Here is a 14,285-nt window from a genome sequence, read left to right as displayed (position 1 = left end):
GTTTCCCCCCAAAATTGAAAATGAAAGAACAATGGAATTAAAAATCATCTGTACCTTAATTATACATAAAGAATCATAAAATCCTTCTAAACTTTTTTTGTTCAAATGAAGATATTTTTCCCTTCCAAAAAGGAAAATTATCATTTCACATTTTTTTACTTTCTCCTTTTATTATATATTCCATATCAATAAATATAAATCTTTTAAATCCCTTTTAATGGCTGTTTAACACTATATTGAACAGATATGTAAATAGTCCTAGGTTTCAGAAATTTAAAAAATTGTCATTACAATACCACTGCAAAGAATATTTTGGTGTTTCTATTTTTAGTTACTAATTTGGACTAAAAATTAACAAGTTTGCTTTTCTTCATCTAAAACATTGGTTATTTTACGAAGGAACTGTAAGGATTTTAAATAACTTTTCAGTAATTTCAACAAAGAAATTATCTTTAAGGCAAAAATGTATGATGGATTGCAAATCTATTTTTATTATATCTTCACTTTTACCAGTGTGACATATGTGTGTGTTTACACAAGTGCTTTAACTACCAGCAACGTAAGAAAAATCTGTGTACTAAAAATGTGAAAATACTTTCCCGGTTTGTGTTTTCATTCTCCCAATGTAGGTTTTGGATGACAAGCTTGTATTTGCAAAAGTACACCCCCTGTGGGAGGTGTTCTGTACATACGCTGAGATACTGCACATAATATTGCCTCTGAAGCCCAATGATCTGAAAACCCGGTCCTCAGCCTTTGATAACTTGAGATGTTTTATGAAAGTCCTCCAAGTGGATGAAAGTATCAACAACTGGAACAAGAGCTTTTCTTTGCCCTATTTGAGAAGAGCTCCGTGAATGACTTTTATATTCAGCATAGAGATACATTCTCCAATCCAACCACCAGAAACCGCATTGTAAGTCTAAACCGAGTTTAGCTGCTGTCTTGGGGGTGATTTAGAACCTGCTGTTGAATTATCAGTGATTTGGTTTGGTTGGTTTGATTTGGTTTTTAAAAGCTGCCCATAAAAAGGAAAAAAGAGAAAGAAAAGAAATATGCCTACAGATTCCTGTTAGGATAGTAAACAGTGGCTGGTTAGTTACCTTGTATAAACCACAAGCTCTCTTAGAACATTTTTAGGTTTACTTCATCCTTTCTCAGATCAAGTATCAAGTAAGGGACAGTGTTAAAAAAAATTCAGGATTAACAGGTTTGTGAGCTCCAGGATTTGCAAGGCAGCTTTCCCTCCCCATGGTGTAAGTCAAATGGCAGAATTGAAATAAAGCACCTCATGTATCCTCCGGTGTTAACAGGAAAAGGCTAATCTTCTTGACCTTGTTTCTTCCTGGGTAAAATGAAGATAATATATCAGGAGGCGACAAGCTCATTTAAGGCAGGAAGCATGTTGTCTTGTTCACTGCTGAATCTCAGGCACTGGGAAGGCTGAGTTTAACGAGCGAATGAATGAACGAACTGTACTTCCCCCACAGTTACCATATGGGACAGTGAGGATTAGAAGCTAAGAGCATAGACTCTAGAGGTGAGGGCACAGCTCAAGTGATGGGGTGCATGCTTAGCAAGCATAAGGTCCTGGGTTCAGCCCCCATCACGTCCTCTAAAATAGACATATAACCCTAATTACCTCCCCTCCCCCACCAGAATTACCTTATTATCTCCCCACCACCAAAAAAAAAAAAAGAGAAGTGGCCAAGAGCGTAGACTCAAGCTGGAACACCTGTGTTGGTTTCTCGCTGTCGACCTTGTAAATGTCATTTACCCTCTGTGTCTATCAAGTTCCTCACCAATAAAATGGGGATAATTGTAGTACCAACCTCGTAGAGATGCTATGGGGATTAATGAATCTGTGTCAGTGATACAACAGCCCTGGCTTATATTAAGTACTATGCATCTGTCAGCTCTTTTCATAATTACTGACAGATGTTATTATCGACAAAAGACGTATTAGTTCTTTGAAAGAGAAATGCATGTTAGACCATTTCATTTATCACTTTCTGTAATTCAGGCTTTTCCCTCTGAAATAACATTTTATGTCTGTGCACTAGAAAGCCACAGGGCTTTCCAAATTTCATCTGTCTGGGTTCTTGTCATGATGGCAATACTGCAGATTGCTGACATTTTTTAGGGACTCCGTCTGAGATGACAGCAACCCCTCAAATTTACGAGCGCTTCTCTAACTGATAACATCTCGCTAGAAATGAAGTTTTTATAATGTAACAGCTTCAGATGCTTAATGATGCCATAAATGCAAGGATGTTATATCTAAGCTCTTTAAATAAATCTTGTCATTGAAATAAAGGAAATACTATATTATAGCCCTCTATGACTTTGTTATCTTTGCTATCTGTTTATCTGACTCTCTAAGACCAAAGAAAGCAAATACTAAGATTGATCATTACTACTGTGTGGTACACGTATTTGTGGATGAAGACAATATTGAAATGCACTGTTTAAGATATTAAAATGGACATTAAACAGCTTCTTGATGCACATGCATGAACAGAACAGGGAGCTGGGTGCAGGGAGCAGACACTGAGCTTCCTGGATTAGAGACCCAGCTTAGCAGTCCAGCCCAGCAGTCCACATGTTTCATATTTATGTCCCAGCAAAATTAGCAGTGAGAGTCTTAAATGAACTTTGGGGACACTTGCAAACAGCTGTCATGATTACTAATGTGGGACACCAGGATTCTACAGTGTTTAGTTGGCATCTGTGCATAACCAGTTCTTTTCCACTAAAGCTTCTTGTAATTGCTGGTCCCACATCCAGGTTGAGGAATCATCTCATGTGGTGTTTGGGAGGGAGGTAAGTGGAGTCAGGACCCATGTTAAGGCTGGGTGGGTAATAATCTGGTGCTAGTACAAGAGAAAGGAAAGTAGGTCAGGTGGGAAGGAGAATGACTGGATTTAAACTTTGTTTCTTGAGTAAGCTAAATATATGACATCATGTCAAGTTACTTTGTTGTTTATATTCCATTTGCTGTCACCAAATAACTACTGAATTGTGGGGACAAAAATGCCTGGGTTTTAGAATTGACCCTGCCCCTAACCTGCCAGAGTCCAGGTTCCTCTGGGTGCCCAAAGAGGGGGCTGGACCATCAGGTGTTCCTCCACTGCAGCAGTTTGGGCACTTGGGTGGCCTAGATTTTTGCTGTGGAAGACTGGCCCGGTTGTAGGACATTAAGCATCTGCAAGGTGGTCCCAGGACTGTGACATCTAAGCGTTCCTTTCCACCCACGTTTGCAAATGACCCTCAAGGGGTTAATATTAATCCTGGGTGAGAATTATGAAAAATTATATGGTACCTCCATCCCTCCTGGCAAGTGAGGGCCCCTTATTTACAAATGACCATGAAGTATTAGCACCAGATTTTATCAACAGAACATGTGAACATTTTGTGACAGTGACACTCACCTGTTTGCTTCTGATTCCCAGTGCCACTTCAACCTCCATCAGAGGACTTCAGCTGCCCCAGCGATCAGGGCCTTCTGTACAGGGAATGGGCTCCTCCTCGAAGCACAGACAAGCAGCAGCCCTTAGGTCTCATCAGGTGAGCTGTTGTGGAGAGCACTCCAGTGGGAAGGGCTCAGGGTTGTCCTCATGGCATCTGAGTGTGACAGTCCTCCAAGAGTGTTAACAACCAGGAAGCTCACAGGAGCTCTGAACTTCGTTGCCCCAAGTTTTTACTGCAGGCTTTATTACAAAGCCATGATTTATTGGGTCACTACCGACATGGCTAACCCAAACCCTAACTGTAAGTCAAACCTTTCCTTAGCCCTAAACTTTGAGCCCCTTCCTCTCCTGGTGGCCACTCACTTGTCACAAAGCTTAAAGCCCCACTCCTCTAACCACATGGTTGGTGTCTCTGGCTGGCCAGTCCCCATCCTGAGTCATCTCATGAACACAAGCCATCCAAGGTTCCACCATGAATAGCATAGACACTCCTATCTTGGGAAATTTGGAAGCTTTAGCGGTTGCTGCCTAGGAACTGGGAAAAAAGACCTACCAAATTCTTCATTAAATAGGAGTAAATGTTATATTTCATTTAAATTATAAAATAAGAGAGAAATTCTCACTGCTTTTCTGTATCTGCTGTTCGACACCGTTTCACTACACCACGTGATTGTAATGTCGTGCTCAGCATGTGTCTTCTCAGAGCACCAGCGCTGGCTGCTCCCCGGGAGCTTATGCTGTTTGGGCAAGGCTGCTGGGGGGATACAGGCCAAGGACAACCGAGAAAACAAAAATAATCGGGCAAATAAGGAAACAATGTCAGATTGAAATGAAGAAATAACACAGTGTTGAGATGGGAGTCTTGGGGGGAAGTGAGTTAAGAAAGTTATCTTTGAGTAGGTTACATGTGAGCTGAGATGGTGAAAAGGAGGCTGGAATTTGAAGATCTGGGAAAAGTCACCCATGGAATAGAGGCAGCTTGTCTATTGGCCCTGAGGCACAAATGTGCTCAGCAGGTTTGAGGAGATACTGGAGCCAGCGCTGGTGAGAGAGATGAGACGCGAGGTTTAGAAGGGCATCAGGAGCACGGAAAGGAGTGTAGACTCTAAGCGCAGTGAGAAGCAGTCATGATAGCTTAAGCACTAAAGTAATTTTCTCTCACTCACATTTTGCAAAGATAATGTGGAGAATGTATAGCAGGGACTCAGGAAGCAGGGAGGCCAGGTAGGAAGCTCTTGGATTGGGCCAGATGAGAGATGGTGGGAGCCAATGAGGAATGCGTTTGGGGAGTGGGGCTGACAGGATGCAGTTATGGGCTGGCTGTGGATGGTTAGGAGAAGAGGAGGGTCAAGGTAGCCCCAGGTCGGTCTGGAGCCAGGTGTCTGTTCTTTCTTTTCTCAGTGCCCCATGCAGTTGCCCATCTACTTGGGCAAACCTCTTAACCTTCAAAGTGAGGGTTTTAAAACACTGAAGTCTATTTGTTGTTTCACATTTTATGGAAAGATTCAAACATGTACAGAAATAGAGAGAACAGTACAGCCAGCCTGCCTGTATCAGTCACCCAGCTCCAGAATTATAAACTCAGAGTCACTGTTGTTGCATCTTTCATCTCCATCTCCTCCCCTCCCCCACTATGGGGTCATTTTGAAGACAATCCTACATAGCTTAACCTTTCATTAGTGAAATGACAAGGTCTCTTTCAAATAAAATTGGAATATTCTTTTTTTTAGGGTTACAAAATAATTCCCTGCTTGTCACAAAAATACACTTTTAAGTAGTTTTGGGGTTGAAATCAAGATCCAGACAAGATTCAGACATTGCAGCTAGCATATCTCTCAAGTGTGTTCTAATCTATAATTTTCCTGTTTCTCATTTTCCTTGAAATTGCTGAGGGGTTTCTCTATTTCCTGTTTGGCTGATTTCATTCTCCCCTATGGTGTTAGACTTGTTTCTCCATCCTATGTATTGGCTTTAGCTAAGTGATTTAATCCTCCCCTAAAAGCTTGGTCTGATTGAGGTTCAACTTTGTGCAAAAATATTTTTTATGTGAAGTTTTGTACTCCTGTCATAAGGTACATAATATTACAGTTGACTCTCTTTTTTGTGATGACAGCAGCCAAAAATGATTGTCACCCGGGATCATTATTTCATAAGGAATTTTATTTCATGTGGTCATACTCTAATTTCCTCCCTCAATTATCAGCAGGATCAGTCACGAAGAGGCACTTTCTCCTTAACCCGGGTTATCCTTTAGAACACAGTTTTAAAGGAGGATATTTGTTAATATGTAAATATTTAAAATTGATAATTTTTTTTTCTTTTTAATTTTTTTTTCTAATGGAGGTACTGAAGATTGAATCTAGGACCTTATGCATGCTGAGCACACACTCTGCCACTGAGTGTACCCAATCCCAGTTGAGATTCATATTTATTTGATATCTTCCTTCTGTTATTTTTGTTTTGTGTTATACAGAATTTGAAGGCAGGGCAATGGGTTTGACCGCTTTTTAATCATTCTTTATGGGCTTTTGGGGTTTGTGTGTGTGTTTGTGTTTGTAAAGAAAACAATTTTCCCACTATTTTAAGTATGTATTGCTAAGGCAATTATGTTGATCTTTTCCCTGCTCCTGGTCCATGTATTCCCTTGTTACTTCCCACTAGTGGCCCCTTGAGCTCTGTGACAAGACTAGCATGTCGTTAATCCATGTGGAAGGAGATCTGAAGAGATTTATTCAAGGAGATGAAATTTGTAGACAATGTATTGGAAAGTATTGTGAAAGTTGTTCGTTAAGAGAAGGTCTGAGGTTGAATTGTTAAGTGCACAGAAATCTAAGCTATGAACTACCAAGACAATTATTAACTCCAGGAAAACAAAGTAGGGAAGAAAAGGTAAGACTAGCACAAATTGCTACAGCTTTGAATAGTCTGTACAGAGTAATAATAATGTAAAGCAAGGATACTGAGCTGATGAAAATTATAATGTAACTGTATTAAAAGGTTGGAAGAAAGAAGGTTTGGGTATGTAGATGAGATGGGGTTTGAAAGAGATCTGAACCCTCATTTTCCAAAATAGAAAGTTAAATAGGTGATACATAAAGCTGAAAAAGTTATTAGGCTGTGTTACAAGGATATTAGTCAGAGAAAGGGAGTAAGTATTCCAAGAGTCAGCAGTAGGAGCTGAACGTGGTTGTTTCTGGCCAGGAAATGGGGCAGTTGTTGGGAACTGCTCCTTTTTACAATCGGTGTTCGAGAACTGTTTGACTCTTTATTGAATGTATGGCATTAGTTTGATAAAAAGAAATCAAAGCTGAATTTTGAAAAATTTATGTTAAGAATTGGGGTGCTTTTGCAGAGAGAGATAACAATCAGCAAAACTACATTTGAAGGGATCCTCATTATTCCTTGCATTTCAGCAAGGACTAGGAGGCAGACATCTGTTTAAGGTTCAAAAATTCTGTCTGACCTTCCTGCCGACTTGTAACCTTTGGAAGTAATGAACTCCCCGTCACTGTAAATATCCAGGCAGAGGCTGCCTGACCAGCTCTCTAACTGTAGCAGGGTGTGTTTACCATTGGGCAGTTAGAGCAGGCAACTTCTAACATTCTTTCAGTTTTGAATTTGGCATTTTCAGGATGGATAGTTGATAAGAATGTATTACAAAAAGCTTAACAAGAAAGTCCAAGACATCTCAAACCCATTGCCAGGGTTTTCTCTGCCAGACACCATCCTAAGCCTGCCACCAGTGAGGCAGGCCACAAAGCCCAGTCACATAAGAATGAACACACTTTGTCGCTCCTATCTGATTTGGCATCAGTCTCAGCCCTTTTCCCCATGGAATGGTCCACGCCCATGTCTCTGACGATGGAGCTGGTCTCACAGCAGCTCTATGAGCACTGGTCCAGCCCAAGGGATTCCTGCGTGAAGTTTTCCAGGATTCCAGGCTATGCTCAGAGCTGAGTCCCCCTTAGGCTAAGCCCACGGAACTCATCTTAGCTCCAGACTGAGCCGGAAGCCTCAGAGAGAACTCAGAGCTGAGGAAATCCACAGGTTTTACCCAGCACTGCCGAATCATCAGTGAGCCAGTTGAGGGAAGGATCAGCAACAGCAAGACACACCTGAGCTGCCGTCTCATTGTTCCACCTCATCCCTAAACCCTCTGTGTCTGCCTGTCTGTGTCGGTCTCCCTTTTAGGATCAGCCTGGCACCACTTCATGCCCTGCCTCCTTTCTTCTAATCTTGCCTCCCTGGCCTGTTCCATCTACTCCAGATTAACTGAGAAAAGGTTTTAAAACCTAGGAACAACAGACGTGCTAGATACAAAGAATACAGGGCAATGTCTTCCTCAGCCACATCCCTCCTGCCCTCTCCCATTCCCTCAATGTCAATGAGTTTTATAAATATTTTGTCAGACAGACATTGCACTCGCAGTTGTTATCATTATCAGCCATTTCCTTATTATCTGTGGTTTATGATGCATTTGCTCCAGGGACTTTCCCGAGATAAGGCAGGAGCAGATGACTGAGCCACTTGTTGATGTCCACTTGTGTCAAGCCTGTTAAGAATGATTTTTGGGGGGATTTGTTGAATGTGCCAGACTGTCCAGTGAGTGGTGATGATCCCCTGCATCTGCTCTCGAGTTGGCCTCATCCCCTCCTTTGCTCTGTTCTCATTTATCTCTCTTCAGCAGGTGAGCCAGTGATCTGTACTTCTATGATACATAAAACACTTCTTATTTCATGGTAGAATTTGGGGGCTGCTATGAAAACGGATATGTTTTAAGAGTGAATTGAGTCGGAGGTTTAAACTTAAAGCCCCCTTGATTTAGAATCAGAAATTAATATGATGGAGGGAGGGTATAGCTCAGTGGTAGAGTGCATGTCTAGCATGCATGAGGTCCTGGGTTCAATCCCCAATGCCTCCATTTAAAAACAAATAAATAAACCTAATTATGCCCCCCAAAAAAGAAAAAATAAATTAACATGAGGATGAAGATACAGAGTGATTATTTGTGTCTTCTGAAACTTCCGTCTGTCTTTCTGCAGGAAATTCTAAGGAGAGAAGTTCGGAATCTACTTTGCTTGGCTGGGCTATTACACTCAGATGCTCCTCCTGGCAGCAGTCGTGAGGGTGACTTGCTTTCTGTGTGGATATTTTAATCAAAATAACTGTACCTGTGGGTAACTTGTCTTTATTCCTTCTTACCGTGCTTACTTAACTTAGAATGACATTCTCCAGGAGCATCCATGTTGCTGCAAATGGCCCTATATTGTCAGTTTATATGGCTGAGTAGTATTCCATTGTATAAATATACCACTTCTTTAGCCAGTCATCCGCTGATGGACATTTAGGCTATATCCATGTCTTGGCTACTGTAAATAGTGCTGCTATGAACATTGGGATGCAGGTGTCATCCTGAAGTAGGGTTCCTTCAGGATACATGCCCAGGAGCAGGATTCATAGGTCATATGGCAAGTCTATTCCTAGACATTTGAGGGAACTCAATACTCTTTTCCACAGTGGCTGCACCAAACTGCATTCCCACCAGAAGTGTAGGAGGTTCCCCTTTCTCCACAGCCTCTCTAGCATTTGTCATTTGTGGATTTTTGAATGATGGCCATTATGACTGGTTTGAGGTGATACCTCATTGTTGTTTTGATTTGCATTTCTCTGATAATTAGTGACATTGAGCATTTTTTCATGTGCCCATTGATCATTTGTATGTCTTCCTTGGTGAATTGCTTGTTTAGGTCTTCTGCCCATTTTTGGTTTAGGTTATTTGGTTGTTTCTTATTAAGTCATTTGAGCTGCTTATATATTCTGGAGATCAAGCCTTTGTCAGTTTCATTTGCAAAAATTTTCTCCCATTCTTTAGGTTGTCTTTTTTTTACATATGGTGTCCTTTGCTGTGCAGAAGCTTGTAAGTTTCTTTAGGTCCCATTTGTTTATTCTTGCTTTTATTTCTATTGCTTGGGTAGACTGCCCTAAGGGAACATTTCTGAGATGTATGTCAGATATTTTGCCTGTATTTTCTTCTAGGAGGTTTATTGTATCTTGTCTTATGTTTATCTTGCTGAAGAGACTGTCTTTATTCCATTGTATATTCTTCCCTCCTTTGTCGAAGATTAGTTGACCAAAAGTTTGTGGGTTCATTTCTGGGCTCTCTATTCTGTTCCATTGGTCTATATGTATGTTTTTGTACCAATACCATGCTGTCTTGATGACTGTAACTCTATAGTATTGTCTGAAGTCTGGGAGAGTTATTCCTCCAGGCTCTTTCTTTTTTTTCTTCAGTAATACCCTGGAATTTCTATGTCTTTGATGGTTCCATATAAATTTTATTGTGATTTGTTCTAGTTCTATGAAATATGTCTTGAGTAATTTTACAGGGATTGCATTAAATCTGTATATTGCCCTGGGCAGTGTGACCATTTTAACAATATTGATTCTTGCAATCCAAGAGCATGGGATACCTTTCCATTTTTTAAAGTCTTCTTCAATTACCTTCACCAATGGTTTATAGTTTTCTGTGTATAATTCTCTCACCTCTGTGGTTAGATTTATTCCTAGAAATTTTATTACTTTGGGTGCTATTTTAAAGTGTTTTATTTCTTTACTTCCTTTTTCTGTTGATTCATCATTAGTGTAAAGAAATGCAACTGATTTTTGAACATTAATCTTGTAACCTGCTACGTTGCTAAATTCTTCGATCAGCTCTAGTAGTTTTGGTGTGGACCTTTTAGGGTTTTCTATATATAGTGTCGTGTCATCTGCATGTAGTGACACTTTTACCTCTTCTTTTCCAATTTAGACCCCTTTTACTTCTCTTACTTGCCTGATTGCTATGGTCAGGACTTCCAAGCCTATGTTGAATAGGAGTGGTGATAGTGGCATCCTTGTCTTGTCCCAGAATTTAGTGAGAAGCTTTTGAGGTTTTCACCATTTAGTGCTATGCTGGCTGTAGGTTTGTCATATATAGCTTTCATGATGTTGAGTTATGTTCCCTCAATACCCACTTTGGTGAGAATTTTTATCATAAATGGGTGTTGAATTTTATCAAAAGCTTTTATGCATCTATTGAGATGATCATGTGGTTTTAGTCCTTTCTCTTGTTGATGTGAAGTATTACATTGATTGATTTGTATATGTTAAACCACCTTTGTGTCCCTGAGATGAACCCCATTTGAGCATGTTGTATAATCTTTTTTATGTGCTGTGGAATTCTATTTGCTAGTATTTTGGTAAGGACTTTTTTGCATCTGTGTTCATCAGTGATATTGGTCTGTAATTCCCTTTATTGGTGGTGTCTTTGCCTGGTTTTGGTATCAGGGTGATTGTGGCTTCATAGAATGAGTTTGGGAATATTCCTTCTTTTCAGTCTTCTGGAAGAGTTTGAGAAGGACTGGTAGGAGTACTTCTTTGTATGTGTGGCAGAATTCCCTGGTGAAGCTGTCCAGTTCTGGATTTTATTTGTAGGGATTCTTTTTTTATTGTTAATTCGATTTCATTCCTAGTGATCGGTTTGTTCAAGTGGTCAGTTTCTTCTTGATTCAGTTTTAGTGGACTGTATGTTTCCAGAAACTTGTCCATCTCCTCTAGGTTATCCCTTTTTTTATGTAGTTTTTCATGATATTCTCATATGATATTCTATATTTCTATGTTATTTGTTGTAATTTCTCCATTTTCCTTTCTTATTTTGCAAATTTGTGCTCTCTCTTTTTTCTTCTTTGTGAGTTTGGCCAGAGGTTCTCGATTTTATTTACTCTTTCAAAAAATTGCTTTTGGTTTGATTGATTATTTTCTCTATTACTTTTAATCTCTATTATATTTATTTCCTCCCAGATCTTAATTATTTCCTTCCTTCTGCTGACTTTTGGGTGTTTTTACTCTTCAGTTTCTAGTTCTTTTAACTGGTGGGTTAGATTTTTTTTATGATATTGTTCTTCTTTTTTGAGGAAGGCCTGTATCACTCTAAACTTTCCTCTTAGCACTGCTTTTGCTTTGTCCCATAAGTTTTTTTGTGGTTGTTTTCATTTTCATTTGTCTCAAGGTATTCCTTAATTTCAACTTTGATTTCATCATTGACCCATTTTTTTTTAATACCATGTTGTTTAATCTCTATGCTTTCCTTTTTTTTATGCTTTGTTTCTCTGAAGTTGTTTTCTAGTTTCAATGGCATTGTGGTCAGTAAAGATGCTTGAGATAATTTCTATCTTCTTAAAATTTTTGAGGCTTCTTTTGTGACCAAGTACATGATGAATCCTAGAAAATGTTCCACGCACACTTGAAAAGAATGTATATCCTAATTTGGGGGGTTGTAATGCTCTGAAAATATCCACTAAATCTAATTTTTCTAATGTATCATTTCATTTCTCTGTTGCCTTATTTATTTTTTGTGTGGAAGATCTGTCTAGTGATGTTAAAGTGGTGTTAAAACTTCTGACAATGATTGTATTCCCATCAATTTCCCCATTTATCTCTGTTAGTAGTTGTTTTATGTACTTAGGTGCTCATGTTGGATGCATATATATTAATGATTATAATATCCTCATCTTGTTTTGCTCCTTTAATCATTATAAAATGCCTTTATTTATCTTTCTTTATGGCCCTTGTTTTAAAGTCTATTTTGTCTGAAATCAGAACTGCTACACCTGCTTTTTTGGAGTTTCCATTTGCATGGAATATCCTTTTCCGTCCATTCACTCTCAATCTATATGTGTCCTTCTCCCTAAAGTGTGTCTCTTGTATGCAGTTTATTGAAGTTTCTTGCTTTATTATCCAGTCTGCCACTCTGTCTTTTGACTGGAGCATTTAGTCCATTATCATTTAGAGTAATTAATGATAAATGAGTGTTTATTGCTATTTGAACTTATATTTGCAGTTGATTTCATATTTCTTCTTTGTTCCTTTCTTCTTCCTTTTGTGGTATGGTAATTTTCCTTTGTGTTATCTTGGATTGTATTTAGTTTTTGTTACTCACTTGTAAGTTTTTGGCTTGTGGTTACACTTTTTTGTAAGTCTGTTAACCAATTACTGTGACTGTGTGTACTAAACAGATAGTAATGTAATCTCAAACCCATCCTACCAAGAACAAAAAATTTAAGAAAAAAGAAGAAAAAAAAGATACTCTATATTTTCTTGCTTCCCTCTCCCACTCAATGATTTAGATGTCTTCTTTTACAATTTCATGTTTATTCTATTTGTAATTCATGGTAGTATCATCTTTCCAGTTATAAGCTCTCATTTCTGTATCATCCTGCTTCTTTTTTATTTAGAGTGTACCTTACAATATTTCTTTTAGCATGGGTTTAGTGTTGCTAAAGTCTTTTAGTTTTTCTTCTCTGTGAAATTCATTACCTCTCCCTCTGTTCTAAAGGATAGCCTTGCTGCAGAAAGTATCCTAGGCTGCATCTGTTTTTTCATTCAGGACTTTGAATACATATTTCCACTCCCTTCTGGCCTGTAGTGTTTCTGTAGAGAAATCAGCTGAGAGCCATCTCTTGTAACTCACTCTTTGTTTTTCTCTTGCTGCCTTTAGGATCATTTCTTTATCCTTCAGTCTGGCCATCTTGATTTTGTTGTCTTGGTGTGAGTCTCTTTAGGCTCTTCCTGTTTGGGAACCTCTGAGCCTCCTGTACTTGGGTGTCTGATTCTTTCTTTATGTTTGGGAATTTTTCAGTTATGATTTCTTTAAATACCTTCTCCATCCCCTTTGTTCTTTCTTCCCCTTCTGGAACTCTTATGATGCATAGATTGGCATGCTTTATATTATCCCATAGGTTCCTTATATTGTTTTCATTGTGTTTTATTTTTTTCTCTCAACTGTTCTGATTGTGTGCTTTCTGTTGTCCTGTCTTCTAGGTCACTTATTCGTTCCTCTGCATTATCTAGCCTGCGTTGTACTGCCTTTAGGTCAGATCTCATTTCAGCCAATGAATTTACCAATTCTACTTGGCTCTTCTTTATAGCTACTATTTTGTTTTTGACATATTTTATGTCTCTAAACACTATCTCTTTTAATTCCTTCAGTAATTCGATCACTTCTTTTTAGAAATCTTGATCTAATAGGCCATTAATATCTATTTCATTGATCGTTCTTTCAGGGGATTTCTCTTTCTCTTTTAATTGGGAATACTTCCTCTGCTTCTTCAACTGCTCATATCTCTCTGGCACTGTGGCTTAAGGAGTATCAGTTATCTATTGTGGCCCTTAAAGGGGTTTATTTCTTTATCTATCTAAGGCCTATGCTGGAATAAAACTTAAAAACAAGAGAGAGAAATAGAATTTTAAAAGAATGGAGGAAAAGAAGGTTTGAAAACAGTGCATAATCAATAATAGAAGAGCAAGTTGAAGAAGAATAGGAATCGAGTTGAGATGTCTTTTTAAAACCTTAATAAAAAGAAGAAAAAAATCAAAACACAATATTTAAAACCTGTGAATAATCAATAACAGATCAAATCCAAGAGAATTAAAAATGAAATGAAAATTGTAAACATATAGAACTGTTTAAAAAGTAAAGATTAAAAAGCTAATAGAAAATAAAACAGGTATAAAAAGATTTTAAAAACAAAGATGTGTTCTCCTAGAGACTGAACGCTCTTAATGGTTTTATTGAGAGGTCTTTGTGTCTTCGCCCTGTTTCATGAACTCAGCTTGCTCTGTTGGCCCCCTCGTCTGTGCTGCTCACAGTGTCCATTGGCAAGAAGATTGCACCCCTCCAACACTGGGTCAGGTGCTTCTCTCCTTCGCGGTGGGCGGGTGGGTCAGTCCCCGTCCGGATGCCACAGTCAGTGCTGTGTCAGTTGCTCCATAGGTGGG

At 38.9% G+C, this 14,285-nt stretch overlaps 1 protein-coding gene and 1 long non-coding RNA gene across 1 annotated transcript in view; one reads left to right on the top strand and one right to left on the bottom strand.

Annotated features, from left to right (window-relative positions):
- The window catches only part of LOC140687542 (trafficking protein particle complex subunit 9-like), a 518,046-nt gene that overhangs the window by 268,902 nt on the left and 234,859 nt on the right, over positions 1–14,285 (bottom strand).
- LOC140687651 (uncharacterized) overlaps positions 717–14,285 on the top strand; it is a 30,952-nt gene continuing 17,383 nt past the window's right edge. Inside the window, exons 1-3 of the long non-coding RNA XR_012062054.1 lie at positions 717–916; positions 3,453–3,567; positions 8,513–8,597. This is a non-coding gene — a long non-coding RNA (uncharacterized lncRNA). The remainder of the gene's footprint in view (positions 917–3,452; positions 3,568–8,512; positions 8,598–14,285) is intronic.

Source organism: Vicugna pacos, chromosome 20, assembly GCF_048564905.1.
Source record: "Vicugna pacos chromosome 20, VicPac4, whole genome shotgun sequence".
NCBI lineage: Eukaryota > Metazoa > Chordata > Mammalia > Artiodactyla > Camelidae > Vicugna > Vicugna pacos.
The sequence above is the reverse complement of the archived record's forward strand: the minus strand, read 5'-3'. Positions and strand labels throughout refer to the sequence as shown.